General features: G+C 37.2%; 1 pseudogene; it reads right to left on the bottom strand.

The window, feature by feature from the left end:
* Positions 1-12,965: 12,965 nt before the first annotated feature.
* Positions 12,966-21,192, bottom strand: part of LOC122749312 — a 79,493-nt pseudogene continuing 71,266 nt past the window's right edge.

A 21,192-nucleotide genomic window follows, 5' to 3' on the forward strand; every position in this document is an offset into this window, starting at 1 on the left:
ATACCGGATGGCCTGTGCTGAGGCATAAGGCTCGAGAGCACCGCCCCCCCCCCCCAACCAGCTGCAGCTCTGGCTGGTGGATTAGCTTGGTTTGTGGGGGCGAAGGAAGCCCCGAGATTTGAGTAGAGAGAAGAAAAGGTGTATATATAGACCTGGGAGTTAGATTAAAAAAAAAAAAAAGGAAGGAGACTAGAGGGAGACAGACTAGAAAAAGGAGTAAGGACGGACTAGATAGAGAGACAAGATTAAGGAGAGAACGGCTGACTAGGGTAGGAAGGAGAGGGACTAAAAAAAGGAGGGGGACGGACTAGAGAAGGACGGACTAGGAGAGAAGTTGACTAGAGGGGAGCCGGGACAAGGACGGAGGAGAGTTAGGTTCAGAAAAGGAGAGCTGGGTCTGACAAGGTTACAGGCCTTAATACAAACCAGGGAAAGTGTAATGTGCCCTGAGGCCGGAGGCCGCTAAGGCCCTTATTGATTCAAGAAATTCAAAGAGCAGCAGGTGCGAAAGAGAGACGAAAGAGACACAGTGGAAAGAGACCACAGGAAAGCAGTCAGGTTTTACACTTTATTTCCCTATATTCCTAATTTTAAATAGTATCTCATAAATAAACTCTGCTTTGATTATTTGGTTAAGAGGCTTCTTAATCTTTAGTCTATCAGTTTGGGAGCAGTGTGGTGGAACTTTATAAAAGGCCCACATTAAATTAACAAAGTCAAATAGCCAAATAGTCAACAGTCCCCAGTTTAGTCCTCCAGTCAGCTTCAGCCCCCAAAATTAGGCTAGTCAATTCAAAAATATTTCTACAACCCCAATTGCCTCACTAAAAAAAAAAAATGTAACTTATTTCCCACTGGCAGTTGGGGAACTACAAATTCACAGCTATGGGAGTTCACAGGATCTGCCAAGATTGTGCTAATCAATAAGTTGAACATTTCCCTGAAGAAGGGGATGGCACACAAGAAAATGACATCTAGCTCTGTAATAAAAATTCCCATGACCAGGATTGGTATTAAAAGAAATCAGGAGATAGACACATTTCACCAAGGGCCCACAGTCTGGAGTGTCTGCTTTCTATGGCAGAGAAAGACACTCTATTAAGAAATCAGAAAGCAGTTCAGCTCCAGCAGAGAAGGGCACTAAATAGAGGAAGAGCAGGGAATGAACAGAGAATCTGTGTACTCACCCCATGACACCCGAAGTTACCAGTCTACCAAGGAATTGTAGGTACCAGGAAAGACTGCAATTTCTGTGAGAAACCTTATTTCTAATAAAGATACTGCTCTGAGCCTGCTCCCTTTTAGCTGAGGATGAAAGAGAAAGCCAGCTACCTATCTACTTGAGGCTCAGATGACATAAGTATCAGGGAGAATTGAGCAAGGTTTGGATCATTAACCAGGCATGTAATGGGGATCCCACAACCTCCTCAAAAAGAGACAGAATGGTTCTTTGGGGCCAAGATGGCGGAGAGGAAGCAGCAAACTGCCTGAGCTCTCCTTCTGTTCCCTCAAAAAGAACATTAAATCAAGCCTCTGGACAGATTCTGAAACTACAGAACCTGCAAAGGGACAGAGAGACACAAGTCCTCCAACCAGAGATAATTTAGAAGACTTCAGGAAAAGGCAGGTTTGACTCAGGCAAAAGGGAGGCCCAGCATAGGGCAGCAACCCAGCGCTGAGGGGGTCAGGGCAAGTCAGCAGGAGCTGCGGGCCACAGCTGAACAACTGAGGCCCCTGGAACCTGGTTCAAAAATCTGGTGGCCAATAAGGACAGTAGAAAAACCTACTTGCACCGGCCGGAAGGGCCACGAACGGGTCAGGCGGGAACGGACACCAGGAGCGGATGCCTGGCTGGCCGAGTGCACCCAGACAGGAAGTGCAGGGCGGGGGATCTCCACACACAATAAAGGCCTCAGAGTAAAAAGCCGATCACACAGCACCGATACCCCTGCACAAGAAGCCCAAAACAGGGACTCAACTTAAAAAATAAATAAATAAGCTGCAATAATGAGTAAGAAGCAAAAAAGAGCACTCTCCATTGAAAGCTTCTGTATCAATAGGGAAGAAGCCAACGCAAACTCAAGTGAGGACAATACCCTCAAATTGCCTACATGTGAAGCCTCACAAGGAAAGGTGAATTGGTCTCAAGAACAAAAAGCCTTCCTGGAAGAGTTGAAAAAAGGATTTTAAAAATCAATTGAGAGAGGGAGAAGAAAAAATAAGGAGAGAAATGAAAGCAAAACAAGTAAACTATGAAAAAAGAATCAGCAGCTTGAAAAAGGAAGCACAAAGATTGACTGGCCAAATGGAAAAAAAAAAGTGCATAATTTCACTGAAGAAAACGATGCCTTAAAAAATTCAGTTGGGGACAGCTCGGTGGCACAGTGGATAGAGCACTGGCCCTGGATTCAGGAGGACCTGAGTTCAAATCCGGCCTCAGACACTTAACACTTACTAGCTGTGTGACCCTGGGCAAGTCACTTAACCCCAATTGCCTCACCAAAAAAAAAAAAAAAAAAATTCAGTTGGCCAAATGGAAAAAAAGGTGCATAATCTCATTGAAGAAAACAGTGCCTTAAAAAATCCACTTGGCCAAATGGAAAAAAAGGTGCATAATCTTACTGAAGAAAACAATGCTTTAAAAATTAAAATTGGACAGTTGGAAGATAAGGAATCCATGAGACACAAGGAATCAGTCAAGCAGAATCAAAAGAATGAAAAAATAGAAGAAAATGTGAAATACCTCATTGGAAAGACAACTGATCTGGAAAACAGAGACAATTTGAGAATCATTGGACTGCCTGAAAGCCATGATCAGAAAAATAATCTAGACACCATATTCCAGGAAATTATTAAGGAGAACTGCCCTGATATCATAGAATCAGAGGATAAAATCATCATTGAAAGAATCCAATGATCACCTCCTGAAAGAGACCCCAAAAGGAAAACTCCAAGAAATATTGTAGCCAAATTCCAGAATTATCAAGTGAAGGAGAAAATACTCCAAGCAGCCAGAAAGAAGCTATTTAAATATCATGGAACCACAGTCAGGATTTCTCAGGACCTAGCAGCTTCAACATTAAAGGACCACAAGGCTTGGAATATGATATTCCGGAAGGCAAAGGGGCTTGAATTGCAGCCAAGAATCTATTACCCAGCAAAACTGAGCATTTTCTTTTGGAGGAAAAGATGGACATTTAATGACATTGGGGACTTTCAATCTTTCCTGGTGAAAAGACCAGAACTGAATAGAAAATTTGATCTCAACATATAAGACTCAAGAGAAGTTTAAAAAGGTAAACAGAGGGGGAGAAAAAAAAAAAGGTTACCCTATTAGGTTAAACTGTTTATATCCCTACATGGGAAGATAATACTCATAACTCTTAAGAATTGTAAATGTATTTGGGCAGAGAGAAGGACTTTAAACAGAGGCTATAAATATAAATTGTCTTTGATGTGATGATACAAAAAAAAATTTAAGGGGTTAAAAAGGGAGTCTATGGGGAAGAAAGGAAAGGGGAGGTGGAAGGGGATGAATTATATCATATGAAGAGGTGAAAAAAAAACCTATTACAATAGAGGGAAAGAAAGGAGGGGTGAACATTGTTTCAACCCTATTATCATTAGATTTGATTCAAAGAGGGAATAACATATACGTTCATTGGGACAAAGAAACAACTCATTCTTTAGGGAAGCAAAAGGGGAAGGGAAAGGGGGGGACTGATAGAAGGGAGGACAAAAGCAAGGGAGAAAAGGGTAAAGAAAAGAGAGGGGGGTGATAAAAAGGGAGGGCAGATGGGGGAGGCAGGGATAAGAAGTAAAACCTCGGTGAGGAGGAAAAGGGTGAAAGAAGGTGGGGAAAGTACAAAGGGGGTAAATAGAATGGAGGGGAATAGACAGTAATAATAACTGTGAATGTGAATGGGATGAACTCTGCTATAAAACGGAAATGAATTGCAGAGTGGATTAAAAACCAGAATCCTACAATATGCTGTTTACAAGAAACACATTTGAATCAGAGAGATACACACAGAGTAAATGTAAAAGGCTGGAGTAGAATATATTATGCTTCAGCTAAAGTAAAAAAAGCAGGGGTAGTAATCCTTATCTCAGACAAAGTGCAGGCAAAAATAGATCTCATTAAAAGAGATAAGGAAGGAAATTACATCTTGCTTAAAGGTACTATAGATAATGAAGTAATATCAATATTGAATATGTATGTGCCAAGTGGTATAGCATCCAAGTTCTTAGAAGAGAAGTTAAATGAGTTACAAGAGGAATTAGACAGTAATACTATACTAGTGGGGGATCTGAATCTCCCCCTCTCAGAATTAGATAAATCTAGCCAAAAAATAAATAAGAAAGAAGTCAAAGAGGTGAATAGATTAGAAAAGTTAGACATGATAGATGTCTGGAGAAAAGTCAATGGTAATAGAAAGGAATATACCTTTTTCTCAGCAGTACATGGCACATTTTCAAAAATTGACCATGTATTAGGGCACAAAAACACCATAGTTAAATGTAGAAAGGCAGAAATAGTAAATGCATCCTTTTTCTTATCATGATGCAATAAAAATTACATGTAAGAAAGAGCCAGGGAAAAGTAGCATGAAAATCAATTGGAAACTAAATAATTTCATTCTAAAGAATGAATGGGCCAAACAACAAATCATAGAAACAATCAATAACTTTATCCAAGAGAATGACAATAATGAGACAACATACCAAAATCTATGGGATGCAGCCAAAGCAGTGCTTAGGGAAAAATTTATAGCTCTAAATGCTTACATGAATAAAAAAGAGAAAGAGGAGATTAATGAATTGGGCAAGCAATTTAAAAAGCTAGAAAAAGAACAAATTAGAAATCCCCAATTAGATACTAAATTAGAGATCCTGAAAATCAAAGGAGAAATTAATAAGATTGAAAGCAAACAAAAACTATAGAATTAATCAATAAAACTAAGAGCTGGTTTTATGAAAAAACCAATAAAATAGATAAAATATTGGTTAATTTGATTAAAAAAAGAAAGAAGAAAACCAAATTACCAGTATCAAAAATGAAAAGGGTGATGTTACCACCAATGAAGTGGAAATTAAATCAATAATTAGGAATTATTTTGCCCAACTGTATGCCAATAAATTTGACAATCTAAATGAAATGGATGAATATTTACAAAAATACAAATTGCCCAGGTTAACTGAAGAGGAAATAAAATCCTTAAATAAACCCATATTAGAAAAAGAAATTGAACAATCCATTAATGAACTCCCTAAGAAAAAAACCCCAGGGCCAGATGGGTTTAAGGGTGAATTTTACCAAACATTTAAAGAACAATTAATTCCAATATTATACAAATTATTTGGAAAAATAGGTGAAGAAGGAGTTCGACCAAATTCGTTTTATGACACAAATATTGTGGTGATACTAAAACCAGGCAAAGCAAAAACAGAGAAAGAAAATTATAGACCAATTTCCCTAATGAATATTGGTGCTAAAATCTTTAATAAGATATTAGCAAGGAGATTACAGCAAGTGATCACCAGGATAATACACTATGACCAGGTGGGATTTATACCAGGAATGCAGGGCTGGTTCAACATTAGGAAAACTATTAATATAATCAACCACATCAATAAGGAAACCAACCAAAATCATATGATTATCTCAATAGATGCAGAGAAAGCTTTTGACAAAATACAACACCCATTCCTAATAACACTGGAGAATTTAGGAATAGGGGGAGCTTTCCTTAAAATAATAAATAGTATCTACCTAAAGCCATTAGCAAGTATTATATGCAATGGAGATAAATTAGAGGCCTTCCCAATAAGATCAGGGGTGAAACAGGGATGTCCATTATCACCCCTATTATTTAATATTATACTAGAAATGTTAGCTTTAGCAATCGGAGAAGAGAAAGGAATTAAAGGAATTAGAATAGGCAAGGAGGAAACAAAACTATCACTCTTTGCAGATGATATGATGATGGTATACTTAAGGAATCCTAGAGAATGAACTCAAAAATTACTTGAAACAACAACTTTAGCAAAGTAGCAGGATGTAAAATAAATCCACATAAATCATCAGCATTTCGATACGTGACCAACAAAGTCCACCAGCACGAGATAGAAAGAGAAATTCCATTTAAAGTAATAGTAAATAATATAAAATACTTGGGAGTCTACTTACAAAGACAAACCCAGGAACTCTATGAACACAACTACCAAACAGTCTTCACACAAATGAAATCAGATCTAAATAATTGGAAAGATATCAATTGCTCATGGATAGGCAGAGCTAATATAGTAAAAATGACAACACTGCCTCAATTAATTTATTTATTCAGTACCATCCCAATCAGACTACCTAAAAATTATTTTATGGAGCTAGAAAAAATAATAACAAAATTCATCTGGAAAAACAAAAAATCAAGAATATCCAGGGAAATAATGAAAAAAATTCACAGGAAGGTGGGTTAGTGGTACCAAACCTGGAGCTCTACTATAAAGCAGCAGTCATCAAAACTATCTGGTATTAGCTAAAAAATAGAGTGGTATATCGATGGAATAGGACAGGCTCAGGAAATGCAGTAGTAAATGACACTAGTAATGTAGTGTTTGATAAACCCAAAGACTCCAGCTTCTGGGATAGGAACTCAGTATTTGACAAAAACTGCTGGGAAAACTGGAAGATAGTATGGCAGAAATTAGGCATAGACCAACATCTTACACCTTATACTAAAATAAGGTCAAAATGGATACATGATTTAGAAATAAGAGGTGATACCATAGGTAAATTAGGAGAGAAAGGAATAGTGTACCTATCAGATCTTTGGAAAGGAAAACAGTTTTTGACCAAACAAGAGATAGAGTATATTATAAAATGCAAAATGGATGATTTTGATTATATTAAATTAAAAAAATTTTGTACAAACAGAAGCAATGCATCCAAAATTGGAAGGGAGGCAGAACGCTGGGAAACAATTTTTGAGGCCAGTGCTTCTGATAAAGGCCTCATCTCTAAATATATAGGGAATTAAATCAAATTTATAAGAATCCAAGTCATTCCCCAATTGAGAAATGGTCAAAGGATATGAACAGGCAGTTTTCTGATGAAGAAACCAAAGCTATCTATTCCCATATGAAAAAATGCTCTAAATTTCTAATGATTAGAGAGATGCAAATAAAAACAACTCTGAGGTACCACCTGACACCTATCAGATTGGCTAAAATGACAAAAAAGGAAAATAATAAATGTTGGAGAAGCTGTGGGAAAATTGGAACACTAATCCATTCTTGGTGGAGCTGTGAACTGATCCAACCATTCTGGAGAGCAATTTGGAATTATGCCCAAAGGGCGATAAAGCTGTGCATACCCTTTGACCCAGCAATACCACTTTTGGGTCTTTTTCCCAAAGAGATCATGGAAGGGGGAAAGGGACCCACATGTACAAAAATATTTATAGCCGCTCTTTACGTGGTAGCAAGGAATTGGAAGTTGAGGGGGTTCCCATCAATTGGGGAATGGCTGGACAAGTTGTGGTATATGAATACAATGGAATACTATTGTGCTGTATGAAAGGATGAGCAGGAGGAGTTCAGAGAAACCTGGAGGGTCTTGTGTGGCCTGATGATGAGTGACATGAGCAGAACTAGAAGATTATATACAGTAACATCAACTTTGAGTGTTGATTATATTCTTCTCACCAATGCAAAGGCACAGAAGTGTTCCAGGGAACTCGTGATGGAAGAGGATCTCCAAATCCAGGAAAAAAAAAAAAAGAACTGCGGAGTATAGATGCTGAATGAACCATACTATTTCTTTTGTTTTTGATGCTGTTCTTTTTTTTCTATTTTGAGGTTTTTCATCATTGCTCTGATTTTTTTCTCTTATAACATGACTAATGCAGAAATAGGATTAATGTTATTATTTTTATATATATACAACCAATGTCAGATTACCTGCTATCTAGGGGAGGGGGGAGGGAGGGGAGAGAGGGAGAAAAATCTGAAATTGTAAAGCTTGTGTAAACAAAAGTTGAGAACTATCTTTACATGTAACGGAAAAAAATAAAATACTTTATTAATTAAAATAAAAAAGAGCCAGAATGAGGGCAGCTAGGTGGTGCAGTGGATAAAGCACTGGCCTTGGATTCAGGAGGACCTGAGTTCAAATCCAGCCTCAGACACTTGACACCTACTAGCTGTGTGACCCTGGGCAAGTCACTTAACCCTCATTGCCATGCAAAACAAAACAAAACAAAACAACAAAAACAAAAAAACAAACAAAAAAAGCAGCCAGAATAAGTAAAGGCAAATTGGTGAATGCCCTTTAAAATGTGACTTCAAGTACCCAGGTTCACAACTCATTTACCACTTGGATACTGCAGAATGGCTTGAAGAAAAAAAGACAAAGGTATAAATAGAAAATCAATTTCAGTGTTCCCCACCCCCTACCCACCTAACTTGGGTCCCTATTCTACTCCAATAAAGTGGAGTCTAGCTTCTGATTGCAGCAAAATCTCAGGTGGAGGGGGTGGTTTAGAACATCTGTGGTTCAGGGAAGAAACTCCAGAGAGATGCCATAGTACTTTGGGAAACATTTTATTTAACCAACCTATCGAGGACTGTGAACCCATCAGTGGAAAAGGACTATGAATAGCAATGCTAGGAATAAGACCAAAAAAAAAAAAAAAAAAGAATCAAAATGTAATTTGTGATATAGAAGTGGTTAAATAGCTTCCAGTCTTCCCTTTGGTGGTATGGCAGGACTGAGGTGAGCCACTTTCTGTGGTAAGAAATGTATTGATCCACATAATCCCACCAGAAGCAGTGGTTCAGGCAATTCAGCCTCCTACCAAACTAAAAACAATGGTCTTCCTTGTATGCCTCTTTTATGTGAGATAATTTCCTCTGTTCTTTCTCTCCCTTACCCTTCTCCCAGTACATTCCTCTTTCACAACCATACATTTTTTTAGATTATTCCAACATAATGCACTCATATTTATGTCCACTGTCTATTTAGACTCTTTTAAAATGCTCTAATAATGAGAAAGTTCTAAGGCGTTACATGTATCATCTTCACGACAGGAATTTAAACAGGTTAATTTTATTTAGTCCCTTATGATTTCTCTTTCATGATTACCTTTGTATGCTTACCTCAAGTCTTCCATTTGAATGTCAGGTAATCTATTCAGTTCTGGTCCTTTTATCAGGAATGCTGAAAAGTTCTCCATTTCATTCAGTGTCCATTTTACCTCTGAAGGATTGTTGTCTGTTTTTCTGGGTAGATTATTTTTGGTTGTAATCATAGTTCCTTTGCTTTCTAAGCCCTCCACTACATTAACGTGAAAGCTGCTAAGTCTTGTGTCATCCTGACTGCAGCCCCACACTATGTGAATTTTTGTTTTTACTGTCTGCTTGCAATATTTCAATATTTTCTTCTTGATCAGGCAACTCTCAAATTTGGCTATCACATTCCTGGGAATTTGGGATAACATTCAGGAAATTATGAGTAGATCCTTTCTGGAACTACAATATAAGGATAATTTTCCATTATAATATCTTAAAATATGAAGTGTAGGTTACTTTTAATCATTGATTTCAAGTATTCCAATTATTCCTAAATTATTTTTATTATCTATTTTCCAGATCAGTTGTTTTTCCAATGAGATATTTCAGATTTTCTTTCCTTTGACATTGTTTTATTGATTCTTGATGTCTCATGGAGTCATTAGCTTCCATTTGCCCAATTCTAATTATATATATATACACATATATATACATATATATAAAACACAAATACATATACATGTAAATACATATATACATGCAAGTGTATGCATTTGTATGCATATATACATATATACACACATAGATCTTTTCTACTATGAATTATTGTTCGTCTTTTCCCATTTGGCCAATAATATTTTAAATACTTTATATTTTTGTGCCTCTTTTAGTAAACTGTTGTTTTTTCATAGTTTTCTTGCATCTTTCTCATTTCTTTACTTAAGTTTTCTTCTACCACTCATTTTTTTTGTTTTATATATATATATATATATATATATATATATATATATATATATATAGAGAGAGAGAGAGAGAGAGAGAGAGAGAGAGAGAGAGAGTGGATTTATTTATAGATGCTTTCACATTTTGCCTTCTTCTGAGTTTGTATGTGATAAAATAATGGGATTTGGCAGATGCCCAGTGGTCCCATCTGAAGATTTATTTAGTATTGTTTGAAGTAGGTGACACTGAGAAACTAAGTAACTACTGAAGGGTGATTGAATGGAGACCACATCTGGCTGGCCCTGTGTGACATGTTGTTTTCAGAGGCAGTGTACTACTGACATCAGCAAGAGACCACGTTCAACCAATCAGTTTGAAGGACCTCCCCTTGCAGGGAGGGAGGGAGGAACTAGGAAGTGGAGGTTGGGGTACTGCCTCTTCCTCTTTCTCATTGAGGAACCAGCATGATGGAAGACTGAGAACAAGAGGGCCCTTCTTGGTCTTTCGGGCATCAGCTTGGTGGTGAGAGATTTCATGTGGGATGCTAGGAAAAGGAAGGTTTCTTTCTCTCTGGCTATACAGAATAGATCCAAGATAGGATTTCCATGCTATAAGGAATCTGTTCTCAATCTCTCTATCTCTCTCTTCACTAACTTATAATATATATTTTAATAAATTCTTAAAAGCCTAAACTCTTGCTGATTAATGATAAAATCATTAAGATTTTATCCAGCTCCCCCCAAGAAACTGGGAACGGGGGCAGATTAGAACCCATATTTATATTTTAAACAGTACATACCTTAATCTTCTTTGATGTCCTAGTAACTTTTTCTGGTTAAGTGCTTTTTTAGGTTATTTGCTCATTTCCAAACCATTTCTAGACTTTGGACCTTATATTATAATTGAACTCTGATTTTTTCTTAGCTAGTTCTGGAGGTCTGCAAATATTCAGTGCTTCCAAGTTAGTGTGATCTGGGGAAAGGTACAATCATAATTTACCAGGGGAGATGGTACACAACACCCCCCACTTTAATTAACATATTTAATGCAAGGAGTAGGCCTCTATGGAATGACAGTTACAAAATAGTTGCAAACAAGTCCTAGATACTTATGTTAAATAAATATAAGCAGGGTACAATCCTTGATCAGTCTGAAGTTAGGGGACTTCCATTGAGTCATTTGATAAAATCATATGCTATCACAAAGGAAATGGAAGTCCCAGGGGAATTAGACACACCTCTTGATTTATGTAAGAGAAAAGAGTTGAAGATTAAGACAATCAAATTATAAAGACTCTTACCTGTAACAGAGTGCAGAGCATGTGGAGGGGGAGCAATGGAGGAAGCAAATTCAGAATTAATGTCACTTTCCTACATTTCCCATGTCAACATACTAGAAAAATGACAAACAATACATCTTCCTGAGAGGTAATATGGAACAAAGGCTAGAGAAAAGTAGCTTTGTTAGTCTCTGTTGGCACCAAATTTGAGTCCAGCAGAAAGCTAGTCTTGAGGGAAACTTTATCAGCTGTCAACAAAGGGAGAAAAAGATTTTCAATAACCAGAACCCATGATTTATCATGTCAGCTCTCTAAATTTAAGCGATTTTCTCATAATTTTATACCACACTGTATTGGTAAGTGCCCATTTTAAAAGCTAATTATCTTTGGCTGGCTAATTGATAATAAATGTGCAATACACTAGAGAGCAGATGTGAGTAGTAATACTAATGATACCTCAACCCATACAATTATCCCAGAATTAAAAAAAAAAGAGTAGTCAGTTACCTTCTACTATCATTACCTATTTGTGAGTGAGATTTTCCCCAACCCTTAGATATGGGATATTAATCAGTACAATAGGATACAAATGGTGATTTACTCAAGTTTAAGTTTTCTCTAGTCTCTTGAGTTAAGATATTATGGAATTTGTTCTCAATGTACTCTAAATATTCTTTAGCAGCTTAAGCAAATGCAGTAATATGTTCTTCTGTAGAAACTTTACAATAAACTTGTTTCTTGACCATCATCTTTCTATTGTGGAACCAGCGTACTAAAATAGTATCTCCTAAGCTAAATTAACCAATCAGCATTTGATATGATATGCATTAGACTTCTGCAAAAAGCTCTGAGCAGAAACCTGAATTGGCTGACTGTCAGGTATTTGTTTGACCTTGCTACCATCACTAAAGACCATGTCCATGGCTTGGGCATGATGACCATGTTAAAATGTTTCATTTCTGTACCATTTGCATTATGCTATGGGGAAACAATGGGAGGAGTTGAACTAAAAATACTAGAGTATAAATACTTTACAGCCCTATAGGGGTATTAAAGCAGCCGAGTGACACTACTTGGGATCTTTGGGTCCTAGAACTGAGACCAGCTTTATTGTGAGACAGGTACCCTCTCTCAATAAACCTATTTTTCGATGGCTTGGAGACTTCGTTGTTTCATTTCTTCATTGGACTTAGAAATTTTCATGACAATTAGTTTGAATACTAAGTGAGTCCAGCAAAGGTATTATAGTAAACTTTCCCTCCTATTATTCTTCTTTAGTTTGTTTTCAAAATCAAGAAAATGTAGTATTTTTTATAAATGAACAGCCATGATTCCAATGCTACATTACAAATGATGTTCTCAATTTTTAAGCCACATGGTAGCAAAAAAGAAGTCATGAAACCTTAAGAACTAGTGAAATGGCTTTAAATATAAATTTTAATAATTTGGCTTAGAAAAATTCACTCCTTTGTCATTCATTTTGGCTACCACAAAGATACAAAAGTTGTGGTACTTCAAATATGAAGTCAATATTTCAATATTGTTATCAATGAAATAAACTGTTGTGAGCAAATTTTCTTTTCAAAAGTTTGCACTTTGACTAGAGAAACTCAACTTTGTGACATAATCTGAATAATTCCATAACAAAGTAATTGTAGGTATCTTTAATAGTTTATTTTCCCAGTGAGCTGTGGCTATTCAAACAAGACCTTTTTGGAACAATGCAAATTGCTAATAATTTATATGCATATTCATCACTTGTAAATGGTAATAGAAATCCTTTTCTAGTTTAATCACAATATCTACCATGTTACAATAGTATGTCAAGATTCAAATGAAAATATCTTCTTGCACGTAAAATGTCAATTAGTCCAATTTGATTAGTTTTATAAAGTTGAAGATACATTGGGGGCAGGGGGTCTCCAAGAGAAATGGTGGAATGAGAAATGATTTCACTTTGTACTGTGAAAAGAGTTTTGAACCTTTATAGAAGGGATACTTCAAGACCATTGTTAAATAAAGCTGAGTTAGCTGGGCTAGAATTAATCTATTAATCTATTTAATTTTAAATCTATTTAATAATAAATAAATGATAAATAACAAATAGTTTTAAATCTAGGTAATTAATTTATTTAATTCTGATTCCTGATCTTCTAATTTCTGGACTAAATAATTTTGCCATATAATTAACCAGGTATGTCCAATGAGGATTCATGAATGGAGAAGATTCAACAGGGTCTAAGAAAGAAAATACTTAAATCAAGTCCTTATTGTATTCTCAAGCCTCCTTTAAAAAAAAAAAGAGTAGAACATTTGATGTCAGGTAATTGAGTTTCCCAAATGGGACAATCAACTGAGAAACCTGCATGGGGGAGAATATTTTGACTTGTTAAACACATCTTTCCTCTACTACATAAAAGATAATCTTTGAAAGAATCTTTTTTTTTCTTCCTGAAGTATGCTCCAGGATGCATATTGAAAAAATATGTGTAAATATTCTATTTCAGGGCTTGTGTGAAAAAAAAAAAAAAGAAATTATCGGTGTAAACAAAGTGTATGAAATCCTCTAAGACTTTTCCTAGCTCTACCCTATTAAATAAGAGACAAATCTTACTGAATGTATAAAGAGTACTATAACAAAAGGAAAATCTCAAGTTTGCTTGAGAACCACTAAGGCATTCAGTATTTGCCTTGTGAATTTAGGACTTAACGTATAAACTAATGAAATAGAGAGTTTGTGTAACTGATCCAAAAAGTACTGTTGCAGGGGCATCTAGGTGGCACAGTGGATAAAAGTACCAGCCTTGGATTCAGGAGGACTTGAGTTCAAATCCAGCCTCAGACACTTGACATTTACTAGCTGTGTGACCCTGCGCAAGTCACTTAACCCTCATTGCAAAAAAAAAAAAAAATTCTGGTGCTGAATTATTTCTCCAAAAGTACCTGGAAGCAATCTATAAATTAATATAATCTCTTCAGGTATATCTTTTTTGCAATTTTTAACCTTGAAGTTGAGTTATACTCTTCTTTTTAGTATTTTATAGTTTGGGCTCTGAAGTTTAATCGTACATTTTCAAGAATACAAAGAATGTGAATTGTCATATAATCATTCTGAATCTAATTTGGCACTCTGTTCATCATTCTTACTAAAATACTCTGGGGGATCCATGGGGAATCCTATCAAAGCTTGCAAACCAGTCACCAGGAGAGTGTCTGAAAAATTTGCTGATTTATAGTCAAACTGAAAGCATAATCCTCTGAAGGCTTAATTCTTCAAGACATTGTTTTGGAATTCTTTGGCCACTTTATTCTCATTCCATTTCAGAAACCTAATACAAAGCTGCTACTGCCATTGTATCCAACAAGGCTTCCAGTGTGCTTGCCTGTTCAGATGAAGTGAAGCTATTTAGCTCCTTATACAATGTCCAATCATCACATAAGCATTAATGCTTCATAATAGCAGGATCAGATGTGGAGACAAGATGGCAGAGGAAAGGCAATGATTCACCTGAGCCCACCCAAAAACCATTCCAATACCTTTAAATAATACCATAAGACAATTCCTGAGCACAGAACCCACAAAAAGACAAGGTGAAATAATTTTTAAACCAAGACGATTTAGAAGGTCTACAGGAAAAAAATGTCCTACCTTGGGGGGGGGAAAATGGAGCGCAGTATATAGCAAGCTATGCCAGCACAGATCCCACCCCAACAATCCAGGAGAGAGCCTTGATAGCCACTGAATCTGTAGTAGCAGCAACTGCTTCTTGAACTCTGAGCCTACAGAGGTAAGGGGGTTGAATAACTGGTCAGAAGGAGATACGAGGGGTCATTTTGCTGGCACTGGGGGGAAGGATTATGTTTCTTTGCCAATATTGGATCCAGATGACAGTCCTGGGGGTGGAGTCCCAGGGCCAGAAGAAGCACTGACACAACGGAGTTTGTGGCTCAAATGGAGCATGGACACTCCTCACAGCTCCACGGTTGAAAAGAGGGTTTGTGGTTGTTCATAGACCAGAGCACAGGCCAGGAGAGTAGAAAATACACCTCTTGTTAGATCATACTACCTTGAAGAACTGAAACTTACAGATCCCTAAAAGTATTTCTGAAAACAGCTGCATAAACAGTCTGAAGCTTGAGACAGTGACTCCTCCACCCTTGAAACATAATGGCAGGAATTAAGTCTTATCTAAAAAGTATACCTCACCCAACATCTATCATAGAGCTCTGCTCATTACACCATAGGCATTTAACAAATATTTGCTGAATTAAATTGAATTGAATCACATTAAACTAAATAGTAATTTCCTTGGTGGACAAGGAGCATGTTTTATAGTTCTAATTCACCTTATAAACACCTAGCACAGTGCTGAACATATACGTGATTAATATATACCTGCTGATGAACTAATGTTGAAATTACCATTTTTTACTTTATAGTTATTTGTTGATTGTAAAAATTCCTCTTTGCTACTCATTTAGCTAATATTTCCATGAAACCCACCTTCATACTAGTATTCAAAACTTTTAGCTGTATCAATTTGACCCCATAAAAAAAAAAAAAGTCATGATATCAGGAGAACTATTTTAAGCACTGAAATTGACTGATTCAGAATGCCTCACAAGTAATCTAATTGATTATGTAGTGATCAGCCATTTATCCAACTCCCACTGGCCTCCAAAGGAACTTTAAAAAGAAAACAATCAATTAAGTATCTTTGAAGAGATATGATTTTGAATTAGACACATTAACTTACTGGAGAAAATTCTCAATGAAAGCAGGGACATTAAGATGAAAGTATAAGGAGCCACAATGGAATTTAGAACACTCAATGCTTCTTGGCTCTTTTGTTCACTGACAATTATATCTAATAGTTGGATTAATAATCAGTGGTATCATGTTCCATGGTCATCATCTGTAAGCTTCCTAATACATATCTAATAAATTTTCCAATCACGTGTCAGCTACCTGGTTCATTATATAGAATGCTGGGCCTGAATCAGAAAGATTAGAGTTCAAATCCAGCTTCTACCACTTAGTACCTGTTTGACCCTGGACATATTATTTAACCTCTGTCTACCTTCAGCTTCCTCAAATGAAAATGATATAATATCACTAAGCTATGAGTGTTACAGTAATCATCAAATGTCATAATATTTACAATGAATCTATTACAGTGCATATCACAAAGTAGGCACTTAATAAATGCTTGTTCCCTTCACTCACCCTTTCCCAATTCTAAGAAAAAATAAGTTTTTGTTGTTAAATCATTCTATTCAATTCCGAACCTTCTATAAACTCTTTGACTTTGGGCAAAACACCATAATTTTTTTTCCCAAACTTGCTCTAATTATTATGGCAAATATTTGTGATGGTCACTTTTTGTGAATTATATTAAAATAACTATTCTCTTTGACACTGAAGATCTATGTATCCCTTCTGTTATATACTTTTAAAGAATTAGATAATGAAATAGGTTCCTTTTCAGTCCTTACCATGTGCTGGACATTTCTAACTCTTCATCTAACTGTGGATAAAATAAAGCAATTTAGATTTGATGAAATACTAAATTTCTCTACCTAGTATAGGGCCAAGATAACTTTCATATATCATATAATGAGATCATTTCAAGTTGAAAGAAACTGAGATCATCAGATATCATCAGGTGGCACAAGGGTGAGAGTGCTAGGCCTGGATTGAGCAAGACCTGAGTTCAAATCTAACCTCAGACCCTTACTAGGTGTATAGCCCTGGGCAAGTCATTTAGCTTTTGTATCACTATGTTTCCTCAACTATAATATGGTGATAATAACAATACCTAGAGGTGGAACCAAATAGTGGAGAGAAGCCAGGAATTTGCATGAGTTCTCCTGAGTTTTCCTTGGAAACAATGTTAAATCAAGCCTCTAAGCAGATTCTGGAGCTACAGAACCTACAAAAATAGAGAGAAACAATCTTTCATTTTGAGATAATTGTGAAGACTTCAGGCAAAAGGGAAGCACAACACAGCTCAGAGTGTGTCTATGCAAATCAGAGGGAGGCTCTTTGCCACAGCACAGATAAGCAGCTGAGGTCCCTTTGTCCTGGCTCAGCAGGCTTGTGGTATAGCAGGCCAATTGTGAGACACACACACACACACACACCCAGCCCAAGATGAAAGTGTGAACTGCCAGCTAGAGAACCACCAACAGGACAGGTACAACTAGGCTAAGCCATCCCGGTAAAGAGAGCAAGCTCAGAGCAATGAGGAATCCCCAAGCCACAGAGGCCTCAGAGCAGAAAGTCAGAAATCAGACCTCTGGCCTACAGCACAAGAAGCTTACAAAAGTAGCCCCTGTTTGCCCTGGGAGCAGACCTCAATTTTTAAAGTCATAAAGTAGGCTAAAATATGAGTAAGAAACAGAAAAGAACCCTTAACATAGAGAGCTTCTATGGCACAGGGAACACCAAAACAGAAACTCAGTTGAGTACAATACTGTCAAAATGCCTTGCAAGTGAAGCCTCAGAGGGTAAGAAAGAATTGTTCTCAAGACCAAAAATCTTCTTGGAAGATCTCAAAAAGAATTTTAAAAATCAAAGAATAAAGTTAGAAGAAAAAATGGGGAAGGGAAATTAGATAATGAAAGTTATGCAAGAAAATTATGAAAAGAAATGTCAACAGTTTGGAAAAGGAAGTACAAAAATTGACTAAAGAAAGCAATTCCTTAAAAAATACAAATGGCCAAGTGGGGAAAGAATTCACTGAAGTAAACACCTCCTTAAAAAGTAAAATTGGCCAAATGGAAAACAAGGTGCAGAAGCTTACTGAAGAAAATAATGCCTTAAAAATTAGAATTGGGCAGGTGGGAGGTAATAACTCTCTGAGACACCAGGAATCAGTCAAACAGAATAAAAAAAATATAAAATACCTCATCAGGAAGACAACTTATGTGGAAAATGGACCCAGGAGAGATAATTTGAGAATTATTGGACTACCTGAAAGTCATGATCAGAAAAAGAGTCTAGACATCATATTCCAGGGAATTATCAAGAACTGGTCTGATTTTGTAGAATCAGAGGACAAAATAGTCAAAGAAAGAATCCACCAATCACCTCCTGAAAGAGACACAAAAAGGAAAACTCCAAGGATTTGTTGTAACCAAATTCCAGAATTATCAGGTGAAGGAGAAAATACTGCAAGCAGCCAGAAAAAAATAATTTAAATATGAAGCCACAGAGTCAGGATTACACAGGACCTGACAGCTTCAACATTAAAGGATCAGAGGTCTTAGAATATTATATTCCAGAAGGCAAAGGAGCTTGAATTGCAACCAAGAATCAACTACCTAGCAAAACTGATCATTATCTTTCAGGGGAAAAGATGGATATTCAATGAAATAGAGGACTTTCAAGCTTTCCTGAGGAAAAGACAAGAACTGAACAGCGCATTCAATCTTCAAATGAAAGGCTCAAAAGAAGCATAAAAAGGTAAACAGAAAAAAAAAATAAAACAAAAATATGTTATTCAAGAGGCTTAAACTGTTTAAATCCCTACATGTAACTCTTAAGAACTGTATCTCTGGGCAGATAGAAGGAGTATACATTAGAGGATATGGGTATAAATTGACACTGATAAGACTGAATGCTGGGGCAGCTAGGTGGCACAGTGGATAGAGCACCGGCCCTGGAGTCAGAGAATACCTGAGTTCAAATCCGGCCTCAGACACTAACACTTACTAGCTGTGTGACCCTGGGCAAGTCACTTAACCCCAATTGCCTCACTAAAAAAAAAAAGACTGAATGCTTTGAGCTTTAACTCAGTAGGTAAAATGGAATTAGTTTGAAGTCACACAGGAACGAAATTCCTTAGAGACTTTTCCAAGGAAAAGCAACTCTGCTTCCCAACTCAGGAATGTGGTATGGCCAACCACAAGGACCCTGGTCGCAAGGAACAAAGAGGAATTATTGATTTGGATGGGTGTTATTTATACTCAGGCACTTCTTTCCAGTTGTTTCCCTTCTAGTAGTCCTTCTAGTAGTTTTGCCCCTCCCAATTGCTTTGCATACAGCTTTTATTTGCTAAATATACAAAAGACCAGGTCTTCTCTTACTCAAGCAGTTAAGTCTTCATTGTGATTCTGTCCCTGGCCATATATTCTTCTCTCCTAATAAATCTCTTTTTATTTCACAATATTCATGATGATCCTCCAATTCTTTTGGGTGACTTACAAATCCCCCAACACTTTGGTGCAAAAACTAAGAAAGTAGTTGGGTAAAAAAGCAGGCTGCTCATTTAGACTCCCAGATTCCCCTGGTGGCATCTGCCCTGTATGTTCTCCTCTGCCAGCAGCTTCAGTTGCTTGGGTGTGCCCCCACAGGTCTGAGGTTTGGAATAGTCAGGTTACTTCTGGTTCTCATTTCTCTAGAGTTGGGAGACATCCTAACTGAGAAATGCTCTTGTGGTTTTGTTAGCACCCACTATGTACAGAGGTATAGGACATCTCTTGGGCACAGTCTAGCCAAACCCACCAAGAGAAGGGACAAGAAGAAAGCACTCTGTGTGAACCCCCCACGATTGTTTGTATCCTTAAAGAATGGGAAAAAAAATCATCTAAGTGAAAAGTAACAAATGATTTCTATTGTAACACCCAAATAGCCATTGTTTGCAGAGAGAGGAGAATTAATGTAAACAGTGCTCCTGATCAGCCCCTACTCCACTCAGAGTGGGCTGCTATGTAGTAATGTAGACAGGAAGAAGTAACTTTCAATATCTCCAGTTGTTTGTTGTGTGTCTATATATGTCTTGTACATATTTGTGTCTGTCAAACATTGTCTTGTGTGTCTAAACAGAAAGTTTTGGGGTATTTCTTGTATTGTTGTTTTGGGTAGTTTTGTTTTTAATTCTAAGATCCCTTTATTTTCCCAATCCGTGGGCAGACTGGGAAGGTGAGGAAAGGGCAGATTCTGACTGCAGGATGTCTTTACATTGTGAACTACACAGAATTTGAATAGCCATTGGAATACAAGTTCTCTCGCTAGGCACTCACTAGCCTTAGATGTCTTGAGTTTCTCTGCTTGCAAGGGTTGCTGTAAAAGGGAAAAATACATGGTACATTTTAAACCCAACTTGTCCTGTAAAAAGTATTGTATGGGCCAATTTAGTATGGGGAGAGTTAAGTTGGGTGGCTTGCCTAATATTGGGGTTCAGAAAATAATGAGAGACCTCTAGGTTCCAAATTTTCCTCCTATCCAAATTGCCTTTTTTTAGTTATTTCTCTCAGACTGATAAGAAAGGAAATTAACAGCCTCTTTTCCACAAACAAATCAGGTTTTATAAATGGGAACAAATCTACAACACAGGTGAGGTTAATAGAGCCAGGAACAATGACAAAGGGGATAGAGAAAGGGAAAGATATGACCCACTTCCCAGATGATTGGAATTTAAATCTCTAGGGCAAAAAGGCCCCAGGAACCCCAAACATGCCTGGCTTGAACAAAAACTGACTCAGACCCCAAACCTGCCTCCAGCCCAGCTTGCCCAAAGAGCCAGCCTTGCTTCAACAACACAAACTCACCCCCACCTGGAATCTGCAGTTCCAAGAAGAATCAGCTGTGCAGTGTTCCCCAGCTCAGGACGAGGTCCACCACACCCGCTCCTCTCTTCTTCTCTCTCTTCCTGTCTCTCTCCCTTCCTTCCTGCCTCCTCCAACAGGAGGTTCTTAGCCATGCTGAGTCTCCAGTTGGTTCAACATATCCCTGGGCTTTCCCCACCACAATTTGGCCAGACCCATGTAGGCATGGGGGAACTCGTAGGTGGCGCTTTTTCAAGGTTACATCTTTTCAGTATGACCATAATGAAGCAAAGATAGGGTCATGGAAACCCCAAATCACAATTAATACCTTATAGTATAGAGCTAAA

Source organism: Dromiciops gliroides, chromosome 1 (assembly GCF_019393635.1).
Source record: "Dromiciops gliroides isolate mDroGli1 chromosome 1, mDroGli1.pri, whole genome shotgun sequence".
Lineage (NCBI taxonomy): Eukaryota > Metazoa > Chordata > Mammalia > Microbiotheria > Microbiotheriidae > Dromiciops > Dromiciops gliroides.